We start from the raw sequence: 22,752 nt of genomic DNA, 5'->3' as shown, positions 1-22,752 counted from the left end.
TATTATAACTTGACAATTAGGATGAATTTCACAACATTCAATTTGTCTACCCACTTTTATCTGTCACGCTATTAATTTCATGTTAAGTATCAAAACGCTTTTGTAGATAGAAAAAATGAACTGAAGAGATTCGTAGAAAGAGATAGATATATAAATTTAGAGAATAAAAGGAGAAAGATGTACAGGATGTATGTAATTGACAGGTTATGTAAGAGTGGAGAGTTTTAGAGATCCTCTCCTGCACTAGGTCAAGAATCATTTGCTTCCATCAGAGATTGTGTGAACATTACGAAGTCGGGGCGAAGGGGAGGGAGATCTTATTTTCACGGACACTTTCACTTGTAGGGAGTACGAAATGAACCAGGCGTCACAATCGGACGACCTTCTCTCTCACACATATACACTGTCATGGAAAAGGCCCTTTCTCTTTTCTTTGGATGAAAGTTTTGCCGTGCCATTTGGCCCCAGAAGCATTCTCAGAGGAAAAAGTATCAATTTAATAACAGCAGCAACTATAGTATGCAGTTGTTTTCTGACATCGGAACCAGGACTCTAATGGATGTCATATTCTTTTATCTAAATCCATTCTGATTAATTCTTCTTAAAGAAATGTTATTTCTTATTTTTTTTAGATAAATATATATATGAGTACTAAGACAGCTGATTGCTATGTTTTGTTAAAGTTATATTCTAACGATATAATCACCAACACTCTACTCTCTTTCTATGCCGAGCAATCTCTTCGTAAAATCCGAAACATGAATATGGAAGTTATCAAATAGGAAATTAACAAATCACACCAGATCAGATTACTCTATAGGTCCAGTGTAACATGTATATTTGTTGTCTTTTTTTTTTTTTTATTTGCGTTTAGAAAATTAGTAATTTTTCCGTGAAGTTCAGACTTCAAGAGTTCCTAATTTCGCAATTGTCTTTCCATATTTCACAACTATTTTTTTGTTATTGAATTTGCAATATATGAAAGTTAATATGAATTTACTATGTATGTGATCACTCGGACATTTTGTATATCACACATTTATAATACTCGTTAAATGATCATAACTTTCATCTTGTAATTCAAGTTAACTAATGTAAACGAAATATACCTACACAAGAAAAACTACTCAAAAATAATAAGCCTCATGAAACACACTTGAACAGTAGTAGATAAAAGATGATTTTATCCTGTTAATGAAATAAACAATGTAGACCTAACGAAAACAATACGGCACCTAAATCAACTCAGAAATGCAAAAATGTCTCTCCTTCCCATCGTCCCCTATCATGTTCGTCTTATAGGACTCTTAACTATAGTAACTATACTGTAAATACGAGATTATATACAGGATGTTTCAAAACAAAACCAATAACGTTTGGGAGGTGATTCCTGACACCAAGATAAGACAAAAGGTATTGACCAACCTGGGTGCACAAATGCTTCCTTTCGGCCTTATAGGCTGTCGAAAACATGAAAAAATGAAATTTAAAGGTCCATAGCTCCAATACTATGGGACCTACCGTAGTCGGGTCAAGACTTCACTTAAGAACTAGTATGTGCCCTATCAAAATATCCATTTCAGAATCCTGCGGTACTTCTGCAACAGTTTTTACAGAGATAGTTGGTGAGTGCTTCAAATGATATGTTCTTAGCCAAACTTCCTCTATAAAAGTTGTTGCGTGAGTACCGCAGGATTCTGAAACATGTATTTTTGGATAGCGCACATATTAGTTCCTAAGTGAAGTCTTGACCCGACTACGGTAGGTCCCATAGTTGTGGAGCTATGGATCATTAAAGTTAATTTTTTTCATGTTTTCGGCAGCCTATAACTCCGAAAGGAAGCATTTGTGCACCCAAGTTGGTCTATACTTTTTGTTTTATCATGGTATCAGGAATCACCTCCCAAATGTTGTCAGTGTTGTTTTGAAACACCCTGTATAGGGCTACATATAAGAGTTGCACTGTAAATCCAAGAATTGTATGAGCTCTGACAAATTAATAATCATCACCTGGCTTCTCCGGAACACACCTCTTTCTTCAAGTAGCAGAACTGTAAAATGTTCTAATAATAATTTTAAATATTTAAACGCGTTTATAGTGTTTATATTTCTACAACAAATGATCCATCAGTGGTACGTATTATGTTTGATTTTTAACAACGTTACTTGCAAAAGAGCTTTTTGTCTACGTTCGTGTTTACTGGTACCGGAAAAAGGTAGTGAAACTATAACTGGCTCTTAACTATGGCTACAGAAATTTTGAATATACCGTTACAATCCTTGTAACTTTCTACAGTTACATACGGATGATATTATAAACTCTAAAGGGGTTGCCGTGGCTCAGTGGTAGAGCGTTCACCTATCGTGCATGGAATCCTTGGTTCGATCCCAGCTTGCTCCAAGTGAGCTTTGTGGTGAGCAAATACCGTGTACGTGATTTTTTCGGGGTTCTCCCGTTTTCTCTCACTTTCTTCATTTCACCATTTCATTCCTTTCTCATCATCTCCTTTACAGTATTCGTTTCCTTTATTCTAGCCGGCATAACCCAAGTACGTAAACCTTAAAAATTTTATTTTTTAATAAACTGTGATATAAATACCTGGTGAGTGATATAAATGATATACCTGGTGTGATATAAATACCTGGTAAGTCTGTGATATAAATACCTGGTGAAGTGGCAGGGGGAAGATGTTTTTCAGATTCCAGAAAAATCACATCACTAATTATATTTAACCTAGTTTCCTAGAAATCCTCTACATGACAAAGAAGAAACACATTTCTCTCCTCAAATACGCCAGTGATGAAAAGTACTTCCACAATCTTTCACAAATTTGATTTACATAGATTTAATTTTATGAAGTATTGTAAAATTAGACATTATGTCAAATTAAGCATACTTACCGTACCTTCACTTCGACATGTAATCCATAACTAGAATAAATGGTTTGAATAGAATGGGTCGATAGCAAATCACTCTAAACCAGTTAGGCTAAATGCTATAATCATTTCATAGTTTTATAGTTGATAAAAATTCTTTTCAAACGCATTTGTTTCAACTGATTTATGGACCATCCTACATTATAAAAGCACCTTCTATATAAAACAAAGAAGTCTACATTTGACTCAGTGACGTACGCAAGGGAATTTTGAGTTTTAAAGATATTATGTAAAATATATATATATATATATAAACATTTAACATGGTAAGATAATTATGTACACAAACACCTAAGAATAGATGAAGGAGCAAGTTGGACATCCCCCTTGACGAGCTTCTGCATACGCTGCTTGAATTTGCGCTTGAGACTAAAAGCAAAACATGATTTATTAGTACAGTAGTAGTAGGAGTAATCTAATATATAAAATTGAAAGTGACGATGTTTGTGACTTCATAATTCTTGAACCACTCGACCGACCTCGATCAAATTTTCAACTTAGGTGAGGTTCGGGTCTGGGATGTGTTTTTGCAATTTCACTTCGACGGTGCAACTTAGGAGAGGAGGGAGATATTTAAAAATTATCGAAAATGATCAATATTAGTGTTGAAACCATAGTTTTCAGGGTTGTTGAGATGAACAATGACACTTCCGATCTCATTTAAATCCAAATTCAACTTCCATTGACCTTTTTCGCGGATGAAACGTATTCTCCCCGTGCAAAGAATGATCAATCTGTTAGTACTAAATAACAAGTTCTTTTGCAGTGTTGGAATTACTAAGAGATTGGGGAATTACACCCTCATGAAAAACTTATAACTCGTTCTGTAATAGAATTAACACGTTCGCTGCTGAGGACTCCCATCGGCGTCCAGTACTGAATTTGGCATATAAGCCGGACGCCTCTCGGCGCTTGTCCCTGCAGCTGATTCACTTTCCCGCCAGCGCTAGTGCAGGTATTGGTGCAAGGTGCAGGTGCAAGTGAATCAGCTGCAGGGACAAGCGCCGAAAGGCGTCCGGCGCATATGCCAAATTCAGTACTGGACGCCGATGGGCGTTCTCAGCAGCGAACGTGTTAATTTCCCTATCTACCTTTAAGAGCTTCGAATACTTCGGCGGACAAATATTGTTAGAAGCAAACAAAAATGAAAATGAATATACGGATATGTCAAGAAACAATATTTTAAAGATGTTTCAGATATATTTTTCATAAGTAAAATTCATCCTTGTTAGCTAGAAGTTTAATTTGAAAATTAATCTTAAGTTAAAAAGAAAAAAAAGTAAAATACGAAAAAAAGAACTTTTTCATTTGATTTTGTTTGTACAAGACAGACTTTTAATTACTATTTAAACATAATTTATTAGGCTTTGATTATGTCGAACGCATTGATTAAGAACTGTGTGCATAACTTAGGAACCAAAAGCCTGCACAATATGATAAAATATTTCACACACTTGTATAGTAAGTCAAGTTAGATTCAGTTGAGATGATTTTTTTTCCCTTTCGAAAATGTGACTCAAAGGTTGGCAGCATATAACTCGGGAACCAAAAGTCTACACAATATAGTATGTTACATTTTAAATATTAAAATGCTAGAAAAGTTTATATGTTTGTAGCCAAACCTTTCGACAGTGAGTTTTCGGGAACTATAGGTTTTAGAAAGATGCCGTTCTCACTGATTGATTGCAAATTTTGTGTAGATTGTTCAGTTCTAACTTCTAATTGAATATTTTTTTTAAATGGCCGTTATTTCCTTATTACATTTTTAAGGTATACTGGAAGTGTTTCAACACCACATGTTTGTATACAGAAATTGTACGGTATATCTCTCAGACGTTTGTTTCATGGCCAAATGATAATGAAAAATGAAGAATAACCATTTCTCCAGTCTTAGATGAATCTTTATTGTTTGGAGTATTTTGCCCAATGAACACCATATGTCACTGACATTATAATTAATTGTGTATGCAATGCATTTGCTTATTACATACTGCATGCAAGAAGAAAGAAAACCCTGATCATGCATGAATTAGAAACTCCAACCGGAAGTAGGATCAATTCTTCCAAACGGTGCGGGATATTGAAAAAATAATCGAAAAAATCTCCCCTTTATGATACCGCTTACCGATTTTTATCAAGACGTCTTAACTTGTGTGTGAAAAGGGTCATGTACCGATGTTGTGAGGAATGACAAAGATATTCATGCTCATATGTGAATGATGCGCTGTGTAGAGAGCGCAGGTTCAGCTAGTAATGGCTTTAATTTTCCAGGGAAAATTAAATTAAGAATGAGAAAACAATTATTATATTAAAGTGAAAACTGTTTGCACTGTTTTCTTTATGTAATTCAATAACCGTGTAAGGGATATTAAACTCGTAACTCAAGCATTTTCGTCGAGTGATTAGCACCGTATAATTATTATACTGTAGATTAAATATATCTGATATATATATATAAATGTGTATGTATGTGTGAACAAAAGAAAGAGAGAAATTTCTCAGAAGAAATTAACAGAAAGAATAGTTATCTATAATAATAACTAAAACCCGCCTCTTCAGATGTGTTTTCACTCCAGAAAAGCTGAAAGCTGAAAGTATCACCAGTACTTGTTGGTTAGAAGCATAAAAGGCAGGGCCTCTCCATCAGTGAAAGTGGAAGACACTAGCTTGTCAAGATTTATTTTTTCTTTTTCTTTTTAGTGATAATACGGACATCTCTTGCATACCAATAAAAGCCACAGAAGGATAGACGACGACCTTCCACAGATAAAAAGAAAGAAAGAAGGAAAAGAAAGATAAAGAAAGATTCTTGTCCCGTTCATCATTAGTAAAGTTGTTCGTTGATCATTGAAAGTTTAGTAAAAGTCTTCAACAAGTATTGTTGTTTGTCCCTTCCCTGTCTTCAAACTTTAAAATACACTGTTTTGTTGAAATTAGTTCTTTATGCTCCTTTATTTTTGTAGGAGTACGGTAGTTTGTTACACTCCTGCACGGACCAGCATCAGTTATGAGCAAATGCAAGACCAAGATCAAGACCGGGGTGGCCTTGGTCTTGGTCTTGCACATCCAGTCTTGGTCTTGGTCTTGGTCTTGCTTGCAAGAGTCTTGCAAGTCTTGCTTTTAAGAAATCTTATGCTTTTCATATGTAAATTTTACTCTGGATATAGGGATAATAAACTCTACAATGCGCCAAAAGTAATAGAAATACAATGTATGATTCTAAATGTAATATAGTTTACTTTCGTGTAGGTATGATAATAGTGTACAACATAGACGATGACCTTTATTTTTTTTTAATGGGTGTCCACGCTTCACTTATAAGATAAACCACAACGTTTCGTAATCTGTTTATATTTTTAAACAGATCCAACACTCCACTGGTTCCCGAACAGGGGAGGCTACTCCTGATACTCAAGAAAGAAAATCAAGACGGCACAGATTATTGAAATACCATGAACTGCAAAATTATTTTTACACTCTAAAGCCGTCAGACTTTTCTTTTCAACCTCGATTAGCTACTCCTTGTATTAAACAAACTTCCAATTAAATATTGAGATTTTGTTTTACTGATTCCAATATGTACTCTATGGGGCAGAAACATGGACATTACGTAAAAGCGATGGAAAAAAATCCTGGCTTTCGAAACATGGGCATGGAGAAAAAAGGAGAGAATTAGCTGTGTTGAACGGAAAACGAATAAGAAGGTGTTCGCAGTAGGAAAAAAAAGAAGAATTTTAGATAATGTTAAGAGGAGGAAGATTACCTGGTTAGGATATTGGCTGAGGAGGAACTGTATTATGAGGGACGTGCTAGAGGGTATTGTGAAAGGAAAGACAGAGAGGAGCGAAGGAGACTGTAGTTGAAGGAAGGTATTAAAACAGAAAATTGCTACGTCAAGACGAAGACACTAGCTGAGGATCACCGTACGTCGAAGCTTCTCAGTTGCAGCAAGTAACCTGCCAATAATAGCAGAATAGCTATGATGATGATGATGATGATGATATGTTCAGCAATATTGACCAAAGAAAGAGAGAAAAATAATAAAATAATAATTATTATAATCATATCTTAATATTTTAGAATAATTTGAGTGAAAACTGAAAACGACTCAACTGTCTAAGTTTTTTGTGTAAACTCAATTTATACAAATACTTTTGAAATGTATTAGAAATACAAAATAACAGCATCAAACTCCTACTTATTTGAAGTCTCACTTGTGAATATGGATTACTAGCATCAATTACCCATTTCTTGGGTTAAACTAAATAATAATAATACTAATAATATATTTCGTTAGTCAGTCACTTTTTACTATTGCTAAAGCGCTCTCTGATATCGGTCAATTTTGATGATTTTTATATCTCTCCACTCAGCCTCACCAAGTTGCGAAACTGAATTTGGATTTAAACGCCATCAGAAGTGTCACTGTTCGTCTCAGAGACCCCAAAAACTATGGATTCGGCACTAATATTGGTCATTTTAATAAACTTATATATCTCCTCCACCATGTTGCCATCGGAAGTGTCATTGTTGATCTCAATGACCTCGAAAACCATGAGTTAGACATTGATAATGGTAATTTTCGATATTTTTTATATATCTCCTTCCTCTGCCTCCCCCAAGTTGCGATGCTGAATTCGCATTTAAACGAGATCGGAAGTATCACTGTTCACCTTAGCACTGCCGAAAACTATGGATTCTCCACAAATATTTGGTCATTTTTTTTATCATTATTATGTATCTCCTCCGAACCTCATACATGTTAAAAATTTGATTGAGGTCGGTTGGGTGGTTCAAGAGTTATTAAGTCACAAACTTAGTTACTTTTATTTTTATTTACATTGATTTTTCTGCATCTCCCCCTCCTCCTCCTCCCCTACGTTGCTCCATCAAAGTGAACTGAAAATAAAATGCTATGCTTGAACCTCATCTATTTTAAAAATTTAATCGACATTGGTCGTTTGGTTCAAGAGGTATTAAGTTTTATTTATTATTTTATAACTCCCACTCTGAATATGAATCTGATATCCAAATGAAAAAATGCAAAATGGCGGATCCAATATGGCGGATTGTGGAAACAAATAAGATGTAGTCACCAAATGTGTATAATAGCATGCAATATATATATATATATATATATATATATATATATATATATATATATATATATATATATATATATATATATATATATATATATAAAGTAAACAAATATATATTTTCTAACTGAAATATGTACCACGTTCGTTGCAAAATGTGCACACTCCTCAGTCCGTGTTGCATTGTACATACAAAGCAAGTATTTTGTTCAGAACAATAACCAACGTGACAGATAGGCAGTTAATAGTCTTTAACACAGTTATTCGGACTGATCATCAGAAGATCGTGCGTGCGGAGCCTCTATATCTTTCAAAAGCATGAGTACAGCTGGAGACAGTTGCTTTTTCCTATGCTTCTGTGCCATGGGTTCGCGAAGCGTCGAGAGTTTGGGATCACTTGTGACCAGGAGTCGCAGAAATACATCTCGCAACGTGTCCCCTCGTGTGCACTTACGAGAATGATGTTCCCTGTACTGTTTGATATGCTTGTTTCGGGCCTCCTGGGCCTCTTCGGACATCTGCCCAATCGGTAATATGCAATGACTGATAATTGCGGATCCATGAATAAGAACTTTATGCACTGAAGCGGGCATGTAGAACCACGAAGAGTGTTGAAGGTTCAGTTCCAGTACATCATTTGACCAAGCATTAAATTTACGTGGATCTATCTCCAGCCCACAAGATAAGGCGTGAAGCAACACAGCACACTTCTCGATAAGATCCCGGTTCAGACCTGTTATGAATGCAACCTTATCGGGAAGTTGAAAGAAACGATGGGCAGTGTTTCCGTCATTTGAAGTACCGCTTTCGCCTTGCCTTGGTTCATCGATGATCAGCCCTAGCTGGACCTTCATGGCCTTTTGGATGTCGGCTTGCTTCTTCTTCATGATCGGTTTGTGTTCTTTACGAATTTGCCATCTTCGAAGATCCAAGCAACATGAAGCAGCCACTCCATAAAACGGATCCATGTATGAAGAGGAGACAGTCCGAAGCCAAGATTGTCAGGTTTTACTGGCTTAGGGCCCTTTGTCAATGTGTTCATCTCCTTTGGCGTTGCGCCACACACATAGCAGGTCTGTGGTGATTTTGTGTGCGTAATCGCGTTACAGACTTTGCCGTCAACCATTGTGAAATGCAGGCTGTGTGTGACCTCAAATACCTTTCCTGCGATGGTGATTTGGCTAGGCGTCAGTTCTCGTATTTGTCCCTGCATACATTCAAATTCTTGTCGTATCAGTTAAGTTGTTTCCTTCTTATATTGCAACCTTATGGACCGGCAGAATCTTGGGGATGGGGATGGAAAGAAAAGTTATATCGTCGTACCACTGAAATTGTTATAACAAACCGTTCGTAAGTTAAATTAATTTTGTGGTAAAAATGTTCGAACACATAATTATGCATTAAATAGTTTAAATTTCCCTCGATGTTCGATATGTTAGATTGCTGAACTTCATAGCTAAATTATTCATGATTATGATCATAATATAATAAATTCTCTTCGTGCAGTTTATTATGACTGCGTATTTATTCCTATGCAGGCATCGAAATAAATTATTAGCATCAGACAAAATGTTAGAAAGTTCTGTTTCATCCTAAGGAGAATCTAAAAGTTAATCGCCACGCTACCAGTACATATTAAAAGGGAGAATTTAGAATATGATCAGCTATGTTTTTTTCCAACATTGAAAGATAGGAATTTAAAGAAATGGAATAAAGTTATATTCTAGAATATGTTATTAAAAGTGAAGCTACGTCGAAATGAATTTCTTATAAGATTAAATGAATAGAATCTACGTTAATTAATCGTCTGGGGAACATTCTACTATTCTAATGGTCTGATGGATTGGGTGTACTATTCTAATGGTCTGATTATGGATATTCGTTTCTGTATATGAATTTAAAGTAACTTTGATTTGCATGTAATTCTCTATATCTCTTTAGTCTGATTACTAACATGTCTATATGTGCCTCTTGTCATTAACAGAAAGCATGCCGATGCCTGCAAATGTAAGATGTAAATCAACTAAGTAAGTTAACTAGTGCAAGAAAGTAATCTGCGTGATTTGCGTACACGAATACGTTAGTTGTACGTGAGCGTATGATTTATGTTGCATGAGTATTTCGTACATATCGATTTGCATGCTGAATAAATGCATAAAATTAGTTAGAAGGAAATTTATAATTATTTTCATCATTAGAAATTTGTAGATAGTTTGATATAAAAGAACTTCAACTGTTTGATGGACTCACTACTCGTGTCGAACTTGCTCTTCAAGTCGAAGTCTGATGATTACTCCGAATTGCAAGCTTCCCATGATCGGAATAGGATCCATCCTATCATGAGAGGTTTGATAAAAAATAGAGAAGTTGAAAGCTGGTACAACCTACCGCGTTTGAATTCCTGCACTCATCTTTTGATGGTGGTATATGAAGGGGCAGATTGACCTACGGTGTTGACCAATCTTGGTGGATCTCAGACGCCGATATTCCTTTTAATTGCAGATACTTATGACTAACCCGTACTCGACTTTTTCAATTTTCCCAACTTCTGCCATCTCATTCACTTCAAGAACCTGTAAAAGATAAAAGAAATTACTTAGAACATGAGGTTGATACATATATAATATCAAAGGTTGTACTATTCTAATAAATATATAATTATTTTATTCTAAATTATCATTTTCTATGTTAGGCTCAAAACTTCTCAGTCACCCCCGTATATGATTATGCAATGAAGGAAAAAAATCCATTAAAATTGCATGACAGAGATATCATTGTCACATTACATTCATTTGTGTACAATCAGTATCAGTTTCCTCGCTTCACAGGAATGCTTCGATATGTATTTTGTAACTTAAGCTACAATGACGATCCGATTGACTGATTTTGGGATAACGAAGAAGTACGCTTTTATCACATTCGCCACTCACTATTTTTTTTTTTTTTTTTTTTTTTGAAATTTGTGACACTTCATTCTATATTAGGTGCTCATAGTTCACTGCATAATTGTGATTTTGCAAGTTTATGAATGTTGATGATCTGCACTTCTGGTTTTAGAATAATTTTGTTCGGTAAGAATGCTACCTATGATGTACTAGGATCGTTCCGAAAGTAATGCCTCCTATTTTGTCATGGAAACTAATGGAGATACATAAATAACAACAGCACAACTAAACAGAGCAATACTTCAGCTACAGGCTGTCATTTTTCAACATAGTTCCCACCATTCGTTATGCACTTTTGCCAACGATGAACCAGAGCCTGCATGCTGCACTTGTAAAAATCGGAACCAGCTGAGGCTAACCACTTCCTTACAGCTTCCGAGTCTTGAAAATCTTCACCATATTCAGCTTTGTACACAATTCTCTGGTTGCTATCCGGCAATCAGCACGGACGAGTTGATCAAGACGCTCTTCATTGTGAGGGATGACAGCTGTGCAGGGTCAACCGGGCCGCGGCTTGTCATGAACACCCCTTTCACCACCTTGGAAATGCCATACCCATCGCCTCACATTGCTCACGTCTATTGTATCGTCTTCATAAACCTTTACCAAGCGTCGATGGATTTCAATCAGCACAATTCCTTCAGCAGTGGAGGATTCAATCACACATCGTTGTTTTATACTCACGCCCATATCAGGCTCCATTTTGGAACACTCCTATGCTGGCACCAACTACCGCAGAACAATTGGACAGCTGTAAATAAAAAATGAAGGTTCAAGCATTAGCAGTACACCAACGACATCTGGCACGGACATACAAAATCAACACAAAAATAGGAGTCATTAATTTCGAAACGAATCTCGTGTGTTCCTTGGCAGCGTTGTCATTTATTATCTGCTACAAACAGCAAATTTGTCAAATTTCCAAGCACTGTAAGTTGTAAACCGTTTTAGACATGAATAAACTAATTAGTATATTACATTAATTAGAAAATTCTATTATTGTTTGATACCCCACATGACTCCTTTTGTATGTAAAAAAGAGTTGATGTTGATCCAATATGGCAGATTTCAAGATGGCAGTCATGATCCACTATCATTCTCTCATCTGTTTGAGGGAAAATACGTCCTGGAACTAATGCATCACACTGTACATCGCTCTCCACATGCACGATTCCATTTACCTTTCTAACATTTCTAGTGCTCATTAACAGTTAAAATTTGCTTATTATATCATATTCATCCCTAGTACAAGTATGTTAGTAATTGTTTCATTCTGCTAACGCACTACTGAAATGGCGAGGTCTACGTATGAGGTTGTTCATGCTCCGGAGACCAAATCCATGATAAAGACAGAGAGAGAGAGCACTTACGATAGACTATTAATCAAGAATTGAGAACACCACTGATAATAACTAATAAAATATCAACAAAAGTGACTTTTTACTTTCTTCAGATTGTTTAAAATTTCTAAACTTTTGTCACATAGTGAGTCAGGTCTGAGTATCTTTTATAAAGTTTTTAAATGTTATCTGTAGATTTCTTTGCATACTTTCTGTCACATTTTGCAGAAAGTTTTCTTTGCCTGTCTTAGCACAAAAATCCCTATTACTACTACAGTGTCATACTTCTGAATTTTACTCCGTTCCTTTACCCAGCCCATCCTTCCAGTTCCTCATAGAACTTATATTTCTCTGCTTCATCTTTTTTCTCCGTCTGTGCATGAGCTATAATGATTGATATAATCCTGAATCTTCCTTTTATAATTATTTTGCCCATTCTTTCGTTCACTGGTGATCTTCAGTACTATAAAACCCATTCCTCATTGCCCTGTCTTTTTCTCTGATCCACTGTACATCACATACTCAGATTTCTTTATCTTTCCTACTTTCACCTGATTTTCTGTAACTCTCTGATATACACATTATATTAATATTTCTTTTGATACTTCCTGCATCTTTCCCAGGCTCCACCATAGTTTCTACATTTCACCATAGTCGCTATGTTTTTATCCTTTGCCCTTATTTCGTGTTTACTTACCTATATTTTGTCCTTCGCCATGACTATTTTGGTATCCATAACGTCCATCCATGTTGCAAGACCAATGTGTTCTCTTTCTAACGGGTTCTTAAACGTTTTAGCTTCACTACAAACCCACTACCAGGAGAGCCAGGCTTTTCTGTGAGGAGTCCTTGTAGAATCCTCTACTAAATGCAAGGAAGCAGTGCTGAGTTGGTCCGCCCCGGATTCTTCCAGTACCCACCATATCTATTGGGTGTTTTTCTAGCCGCTACCTGGAGAGGCGCGTGGTGGGAGCCCAGCTTCTTCACCATGTCATGAATGTAGTGTCTAGTGAATATCCTTGTGATTGTTCTTTAATTTAACTGGTGTGTTTGGTGACAATCTTGAAATGTTTACACTGATTAATTTGTCTTTCTTTTGTTTGCAGAAATATACAGAGCTTGCCATCTACGAAGTTATTCATACAATGATCTATGAGGAGAAATTCAACATCGAATGCAGAAAGGGGTGCCTGAAGAAAGTTTTCTAGGGGGGCATCTCCATGGTTGCTATATTATGTCTGGTATTTAATATATGTGTTTTGTGGTTTGCTATATTACGTACATATTTTCGTGAGCCAGGGGGGCCCGGACCCCATCCTGCCTTCCCCTTCGGGCGCCCATGAATGCAGAGGAAGATGCCGTATCGTCTTGCTTGTTGGAATCTTAATCTATAATTGCAGAATGACATTTTTATATGTATGTTTTTATAGCTTTATTAAAAGAAAAAAAACAACTTACAAACTGCGTTGTTTTATTGGTTTATACTCATGTAAAAGATTGTTACATCACGGTGAAGAACAATCTTTTAGTGACGAAGTACACATATTTTATGATGGGGTTAAAGAAATCAATGGCACCTCTTTAGTACAAAAACACGCCTTATTTCCTAATTCTTATACCGTAAAGAATTATGTTAAATTTCAGAATGTTTGATTATGAATTTGACAATGCTGTAAACATTGAATAATTGAATGCTGATTTATAAGATGGATGAACTTTTACAATAAGCAAAAAGTGATCATGGTAACTAACCAACTTTTCTACTCTTGAAAAGACTTGGTCACAAGAAAACAGCAGCGTAAAACTTTAGTGATTCATATTCAAATAAAGCAATTCTAGTTTTTAGATGAAAAGTTTGAAAACATCTGTTCGCCTAGCTGTTTCCGTTGATCGCTAGCTCAAGTTTTCTCTCTCCTTGGTTTTATAAGGATGTTTAAAAACTTAGGGCATATAGACTCTCTATCAACTGTATTTAGCAGCATTAAACACTTCTCATTCAATTTTAAGGAGAAAATACACATTGTATGGAAAGATCCTTATTAGCATCCATATCACTTGAAAGGGTACATCGTGGGTTTCTAATGACTTAGGCAAGATCTGTTGTATTACAACAATAGCCCAATAGAGAAACGCAACAATTGTGGCCAAATTTTCATTGTTGAAGTGAACTCTAAACGATTTTGTTTAGCTTAAAACTGATTAGAGAAGTTTAGGATTAAAGAAAATCGATAATAGAGAGATACTTTTAATACATTACCAAAATACATTACATCTCCATTGTTAACTTTCTATTAAAACCGGAAGTGGTTAGAATTTACTATAGGAAAGGTGCCGAATATCGGATACTGTTTGGAAAAAAAAAGAATAAAAACGTTACCAACAGGTATTTCATTCATATACCTAGGTAGCCTCTTCTAAATATTCTGTTATCTTTGTAGATTATAATTTGAAAGTTTCGAAGCAATAAAGAAATATTAAAGGAAAGATACATACACTTTGGTACAAAGTGGCATTTTTCTCAGTTCGAAGAAAGGTTGCTCAATATCTTATAGTAAGGGGTCTTAATATCGGATGGAAATTAAATGAGAAGGATTTAAGGAAACCCTCAATTGGAGAAGACTGTGCATTATATATATTATATTACATGATGTAAACATAGGCTATAGAAAACGTAAAGTTACAGAACATGTAGATTTAACTAAACGTTGTTCTACAAAATACCGGTAGACTACTTCCTAAATATCTACATATGTAAATCTATTTTTACTAAACTTTGTTTGACAAAGTATTAAACGTTTTCAACATGTAGATTTACTTTTAACTAAACATTGTTTAACAAAAAAGGCTACTTTCTTATAATGTAACTAAACGTTGTTCTACTCATCTGTAATAGGATCTACCAAGAAGTTAAATTACTTGCAAAAATCATAAAGGACTTCCACGTTTATGGATCAGTGCCTGTACATAGCTCGTGTCACCATTTAAGACCTTGGATACATCGTATCCATCGTTCACCACCTTTGTAAAGTTTATATGTCTGAAAAAAACACACATTCGTCATCCACACTATCTTCCGCATCGGTTGAGAGAAGATAACTTAATGAATCGTCTGAAGAAGATGTTTCATCTCTGATTTTTTTTTTTTGGAAGAACGCTTGCTCATAGGATGTGTGTTGCAGCAACAGCCTGGAGAATAGCCTCAGGATCCTACTTCTTCCCTTGAGCGATTTTTGTCTTCTGTAATAATCGAAGAATGACATTAGCAATATCGTTCCCTTGTATCTGACATCCGATATTTAGAACCTCTGTACTATCCGATATTTGGCAACGTAGTTCGTGTGTCAACTTTCAACTATATACGTCACGTAAACAGAAACGAACCACCAAAAAAACATGTAGTTTAAAACTACTTTTCTTAGCCTATATTATAATTATAGTATGAATATGATTAGATTACCTTTATTGACGAGATAATACAATCAATTGCAGTATTATAAATATTTCACAAGGTCAAAATCACAAAACATTTCACCACATAAATAAACATGTTGCGAGAGATATCGTAACTCAGTTGCCTAATAGCCCACCGATTGGTTTACAGTTACGATAATGGCCGCTAGGCTGCAGCACCTTACACGGAATATTTCTCGGTATCCGATATTGGGAAACCATCCGATATTCGGCATCTTGACCCTACAACTTACAGTTTCAATATTCATCTACATAGAACAAAAACAGTAACAGATAGCGAAAAGCGGTTCTTTGGAATTATTTAGCTTTCTAACAATAGGTACCATTTTCTCACTTAATTTTTTTTGTTCCAACCGGACGTAACACAATCATTTCCGCTTTTAACTTTGATCGCAACAGAACAAAAATCGTAAGAGATAGCAAGAAGCTTTTTATTCTGTGGTCAGTAAATTATTATTTCTGTGCATCCCCAAAATATATTCCATCTCTACTCCAATCTGCCCATTAAAACAGACAGAAATAAATCACTGAATGTTGATTGCTATGGAGTGAAAACGGTGACAGATAGAAACCGTTTTCTGAAATTTCTTAAATCTCTCAAGAATACATTTCATTTTCAACCTTAAATTTCTATTAAAACCAGAAGTGATACTAAATATCAGTCAAGAATTAGAGGTAGAATTTAGCTCTCTCTCCAATATGTTCGATTTCTTTTAAAGCAGTGATAACTTTCGCAACAATTGTTGGATTTTTATACAATGGTGTATATTGATTCCGCACTATCATGGATCTTCTCATCAGTTTTCATACTTTTCATTAAAGATTATACGTAAAACTTGATAAACATCTTATAAATACGTACATTATCTGTTCGTAAGACAAATTCAACGACTGTCAAATCATGTTATCTCTTTATCTATTTCTAGAATATGTGCAATTATGCTGAAATTACGGCACCTTAAAAGTTTACCATAATTTCTGCCTGATACATAAAGCTTACTGTCAAATATTAAAATCACCTATGAAATTTTACAGTTTTGAAAATAATTCTCCTTCTTTCCGTAATGTCATGTTGTTTATTACTAAAAACGGTTTAGAATGGTTTATGTTGTATCAGGTAAATCATGTGCATAACGATTTTTCGGAAAATTTTAAAATGAAACATCGGGATAATTATAGATAAGAGAAAATTTTATATTCTTTGAAATCTTCGGTCATGTTCATCACATAATTCTTTGAATGAGCAACTTTATGTAAAACATTCTATGCAGAATTCATCTTTCTGAAAATTTTAATTCAAAAAAGTCAAATTTTTACGTTTATATTCGAAAAATAGTTATACTTATCAAGGAAAAGTTTAATAGCCTGTTTCACATATCAATTTGGTAATATTTTTTGTTGTCTTATAAGAGATTTGATAAGAATTTTCCAATTTCTGCTAAATATATATATATATATATATATATATATATATATATATTATAGGAAATACTCTTCTTTCTTGTAAAGATATTTTCTGTAAAGAAATTCAACAAACAAAATTATTTTCAATAGGTGCATTTTAAGCATGCAATTAACTAACACGTATACAATACACCAATCTAATTAAATATTGAATTAAAAGTTTTTCTTTAGAATTGGATGAATTAAATAGAAGCGGAAACTTAGCCTGCACAGACATTGAAAAACATTAATTCTTATTCAAGCATTTTTTCATTAACAGCAGGATATTTCCGGAAAATATACTGAATTACTTTCTGGTTTACAAAAAAGTATAAGTTGCTTCCTGTTGTAAAGAATTTCTATAGGTAAAAATGCTTATGCCTTAAAAAATATGCACTTTTTAAAAGCAAAATTCGAATGGAATCTGAACTATTACAATTAAAAGTAACATGCATTAATTATCTCAGCTCAATAGTTTTGTATCTGTTTATTTATATTTATTAATATTAATTATCTATGCTCGGTATGCCTAACTTTATACACTCGACTGAAACGTCACGAGACCTTCTCTCGCGAACTTTATAAAAGGAAAACATTTTGTTATTGAAGGTTATAAGTACCCTTCTGATATCAAACTGGCATTACATACACATATCACTTTTATTATCTTTTAATGCGTTTTATCAATATCTGTTGTTGAAGTTTGGCATTGATGTTTCTCAGCTCTGAGACGTGGGTCTACAGTTGGAGATGAAATTCGAACCAACGTTAATTCATTCAAATTTTAATTCTTTCCAATCGGGAATCGTAATCGATACCCCCGAGCATCAAAGGCATGCGCACTAGCCGGTAGACCAGCAGGAGGAGCTATTTCTATCTGTAGCAATTGATAAAGTTGTTTCATAATTATTTGAACTTTCATTTTATTTTTGTTACCAGTTTTGTTTGAAAGTCCTAACTCTTCATAACAATCGATTCATTTTCCCCTGTATATAATATTATCCACTAAATTCTACATTAAAATTTCACATTTCGATATTAATTTTTAATTTAATTCATTATTTTTACAGTGTTGGAATTTTTAATTTTAAGCCGCTAAAATTTGCATTAATTTTTCTAACAATGGATGGTTATATTGTTAAGATACAAAAATAATAGACTTTTTTCTTCTCTTTGAAGAGGTACGACAGTGAATATAGGTAGTAGTGCTGATGGAAACTGTATGTTATTATTATTATTATTATTATTATTATTATTATTATTATTATTATTATTATTATTATTATTAAGAAATTAATTCGTAAATGAGCGTTATTGTTAAAACTTATATAAATGTGCGATCACAGTTGAATCCCGCTCTTCGTTCCCTGTAAAAGCCATTGAATAGGAAGTTGTTAACCACGGTAAGCACATTCGTCATCCTTCTTCTTTAGCCTATTGATTTGCTGGATTCTTATTCGGGGAATTATTTTTTTAAATTTTGTTTCAAAAGTTTTAGTGCATGTGATTTTACGATTTTTTCTTCAAGTCTAGTGAAAGATCCATATGCTCTTTCAAATTGAATTTGCATTAAAATATTACTCAAATCAAATTTGATAATTAACTATTTAAATCTTAAATTCCAAAATGTAATGTTCAAAAAGAAACATTCAAGTAAATTTCAAGAAGCAATAAAGTCAAACTGCTAAAATTCCTGTTCATTTCAAGGAAAACAAATACAAAATCCCCACCAAAATCAATAGACTAAAAAGAGATCAATAGACTGGTATTCAATATCACTGAATAAGAGATATACTGACGAAATTAAAAGAAACCTATTGAATTAAAGGCAAAGACATTTATTTGTAAAATATAAGTATTTATATTTCAGCATAGGTGATGTTTGTAAGATCCAAAGTTTGACTTCGTTCATTCTATTGACGAAACAGCTTTCCATTCACCAGCAACTGATATTCTTCCCTCTCTTTGGATACCATTTAACTTGGACATTAAATTATGAATCTATTCCGGCATGACTTATCTTTTTCATAGATGGGTATTTTCTGTCTTCGGCATTGATCCTTTTCTTCCTTCCATTACTTTTGTCAGTATTCCTCCATTCTTCTTCTTCTGATGATGATTATTATTATTTCCAGTATTCTTTTTTATTAGGCCAACTTTAAAACAGCTTTCCGCCACCAGCTTCAATGGGGTGGCTGAAAGAATGGCTGGATAGGGGGAAGACAGACAAAGGAGCACGAAAACTTCAGGAGAAACATCTGGGCCATAGAACATCGGGTCAGATGAAAATGTAGGCATCGGACCAAGTGTTAGGGCGCTGATAAAAATGCCATAAGCTATGTAGAAATATACATAACATATGGAGAGCCAGGTAAGGTATGGTGTCGTGTGAGTGTAATTGTTCATATAACTATCAACAATATGAGAGGGTACAGAAAAATAACCGGAATTACAACACAGTATGGATACGTTTTGTAAATTACAGAATGTGCCACTGGACATTGTAGCTTGTGATTCCGTAGCCAATGTCAGAAGTGACGTCAACCTGTAAGTGGTTCCTGCTTAGTGCTGCATTGTGTGTCTTCCTACTCGTGGTATCCTGTGATTATTGTGATGTATGACTACAAGGAATAAGGGGATGTCTGAAATAGTTTTTGTTGGTAACAATTTACGGCCAAGACTACAGTTATCCGTCAGTAAGCACTTGAGAATAATTCTTTGTTTAAATCACACTTTAGGATGCTTTTCCGCTTTCAAAAATGGCACTATATCAGTTGAATACATGTTTTCTTCAAAAAAATATCTGATTTCTTTTTTCGTTAACAAATATATAAGAAGCAGTCAATAAATAATGAGGCAGAATATATTGCATAAAAAACTATGGTATTTAGAAAAATTGGGTCAAGCCAGACGAGTAGTTACTGGTGTTAAGAAAACTATTCTCCCGTTTTACTCACTAAATGGCATTACGTGTTTAGCAGGGAATAAGAAACGATGATAACCGAACAGTAGCCGTGTCATCATTTCATATTTAAAGTGACGTCGATAGAAGAGCAGCAGGTGTTGTGTGCTTTTAGACAGCGGAAGGTGTATTAAGTGAAATTCATCGTCGAATGGAAAGGATTTACGGAGAATGCTCAAGTCAGTTATTGGAAGTGCAAGCCAGCACACAATAATGCCGGCCCAAAGACCGGATAAATAGCGAGGGTTAGTGTCAAGAAGGGCTTCCGGCTGAAAAAAAAATATTATAGCATACTTTAATCTTGCTTCGGAAAATGCTAAGTCGTCTCCCGTAAGCGACACGCAATGGCCTCGTCTGCTTGTTGTGAGAAATGAGCGAAAGATACCGAGTAATGAGCAATCTCTATTAAAGAAGCTAGTCCAGATATGATTCGGAACTTTAAATGTGGGGTCAATTACTGAAAAAGGAAAGAAGTAGTAGATTTAATGGCAAGAAGAAGAATAGAACCACTGTGTTCAAAAATAAAGTGGAGAGAAAAAAAAACGAAGAACTTAGGAAGTGGATATAAACTATCGTATAGTGAAACAAATCAACAAGGTAGAAATGGTATACGAATCATCCTGAGTAGTGAATTAAGTCGATATGTAGTTAGTGTAAATAGGAGGAGTGATAGAACAATAAGTGTCACATTGTATCTTGAAGAAATGTTTAACTCCCGCAAGTTGGATGCGAAGAGAAAGAAAAGGACGCTCTCTCGGATGATTTGGGAAGAAAATTAATTAGTTTATCAACAGAGGAAAGAGAATTCTGGGTGGTTGTCTGAACGTGCATGTTGATAATAGAGTAGGAGTTATATTATATGTATTGAAGGTTCCAGAATGATTGGAATGTTGGAGAAAATAATAGAGAATTGAGGGAATATTAAATTTTGCAGTAGCATCTGATTATGCTATGTAATTCGTTCTTCCAAATGAATACAAAGCAGTTAGTTACATATAAAATTGGAACAAAGAAGAGCTAAATACATTTTCTCTCTTGCAGAAGGTAATACTAGAAAGAGATTTTTAAAAAAATGTAAAAATAAAAGAAAACTTTTACGGATAATCAGAGCATGGGACAAACAATAAAATATTCCTCTCAATATGATGCAAATAAGATACGAAAAAGGAGAAGTACTACATGAAGAGCATAAAACCAAAAGATGTTTGGAAAACTACTATAGAAAGCTGTTAAATGAAGAAAAGTTAGAGAGAAATGATGAAGAACGGTGTATCAAAGCAAGGAGTTACAGACAACATAAAGAAAGAAGTAATATAATATTAACGGTAGCATAATGAAAAATAGGCAAAACAACTGGGCCGGATGAAATACTTTTGGAAGTATAGAAATGCTACGGTGAAGAAGGAATAGATCTATTGTTAAATCTGATGCAAGAGTTATTTGCCGAAGAAAGAATATCCAAAGAATGAAGAGATAATATAATAATACTAATTTTAAGAAGGATGATATCCAATATAGCAATAATTATAGAGCTAATGTTCCATACAATGAAGATTTTGGAAAAATTCATTGAGAAACGGTTTCGCAAGGAGACATCGATAGGGGAGGAACAATTCGAATTTCGGATACATGCCAGGTCAGGAAACAACAGATGCCATTGTTGCAATTAGATAAATGGTGAAAAAATATGAAAGAAAAGTAGTAAATATATACGTAGTGCTTATCTACCTAGAGAAAAATTATGACAAAGTATCATGTTAAAAGATTTGAAGATGCATGAGAAGTAGCGTACCAGAAAAATATGTTCGTCTCGCCCTTGATAGATATAAAGAAGCTAGGAAAAGGATCAAGAGCAGCATAATCTACAAGGACTGGATACCTGTCAGTCGAATTATATCAAGAATCTTCCTTTAGCCCATACATATTCAATCTGGTTACGGATGTCCTATGTGAAAAGTATTAAAGACATACCACATTAGTGTATGCCGTTTGTAATATACGATATTGTTTTGTATAATACCAAGAGAAAAGAGTTAGAAGAGCAACTAGAAAAGTGGAGAAGACTTTGGGGAACAGGATTAGAAATTAGTAGGAAGAAAACTCAATATATGAATTTTGGAGGAGATAGAGAAGATACCGAACTGATGGAAGGACAGAACATAAAGGAAGTAAATACATTTAAATAGTTTGGTTCCATGGTGAATAAGCATAGGAATTTAGATGCGGAAATAGAGCACAGAATTAAAATGGAATGGATAAAATGGTAGATCTTAGGTTTCTTTGTGGTCAAAGAGTAACTGCCAAAGGAAAAGGAAGAGCCTACAAGACCGTGATGAAATCTGCATGCTGTACGAAGTACAAACTTGGGAAATCAAGAGGACGCAAGAGAAGAAACTACACGTAGGCAAATGGGCAAAATAAAAATGCTCAGATGGTTGTATGGTGTTATTAGGTTTGGTCAGGAACGAAAGAATATAAGAGAGCGTTATGTTGAATGACGTGTCGAAGGAAGTATGAGAGAAGATTAAAAATAGTATGGTCATGTTATGAGAAAA

At 34.6% G+C, this 22,752-nt stretch overlaps 1 long non-coding RNA gene across 1 annotated transcript in view; it reads right to left on the bottom strand.

The window, feature by feature from the left end:
• The window catches only part of LOC145662021 (uncharacterized), a 62,693-nt gene that overhangs the window by 25,087 nt on the left and 14,854 nt on the right, over positions 1–22,752 (bottom strand). Inside the window, exon 4 of the long non-coding RNA XR_014126950.1 lies at positions 10,425–10,609. This is a non-coding gene — a long non-coding RNA (uncharacterized LOC145662021). The remainder of the gene's footprint in view (positions 1–10,424; positions 10,610–22,752) is intronic.

This window comes from Thermobia domestica, chromosome 10 (assembly GCF_964235325.1).
Source record: "Thermobia domestica chromosome 10, izTheDome1.hap1.1, whole genome shotgun sequence".
NCBI classification, from domain to species: Eukaryota; Metazoa; Arthropoda; class Insecta; order Zygentoma; family Lepismatidae; genus Thermobia; species Thermobia domestica.
The sequence above is the reverse complement of the archived record's forward strand: the minus strand, read 5'-3'. Positions and strand labels throughout refer to the sequence as shown.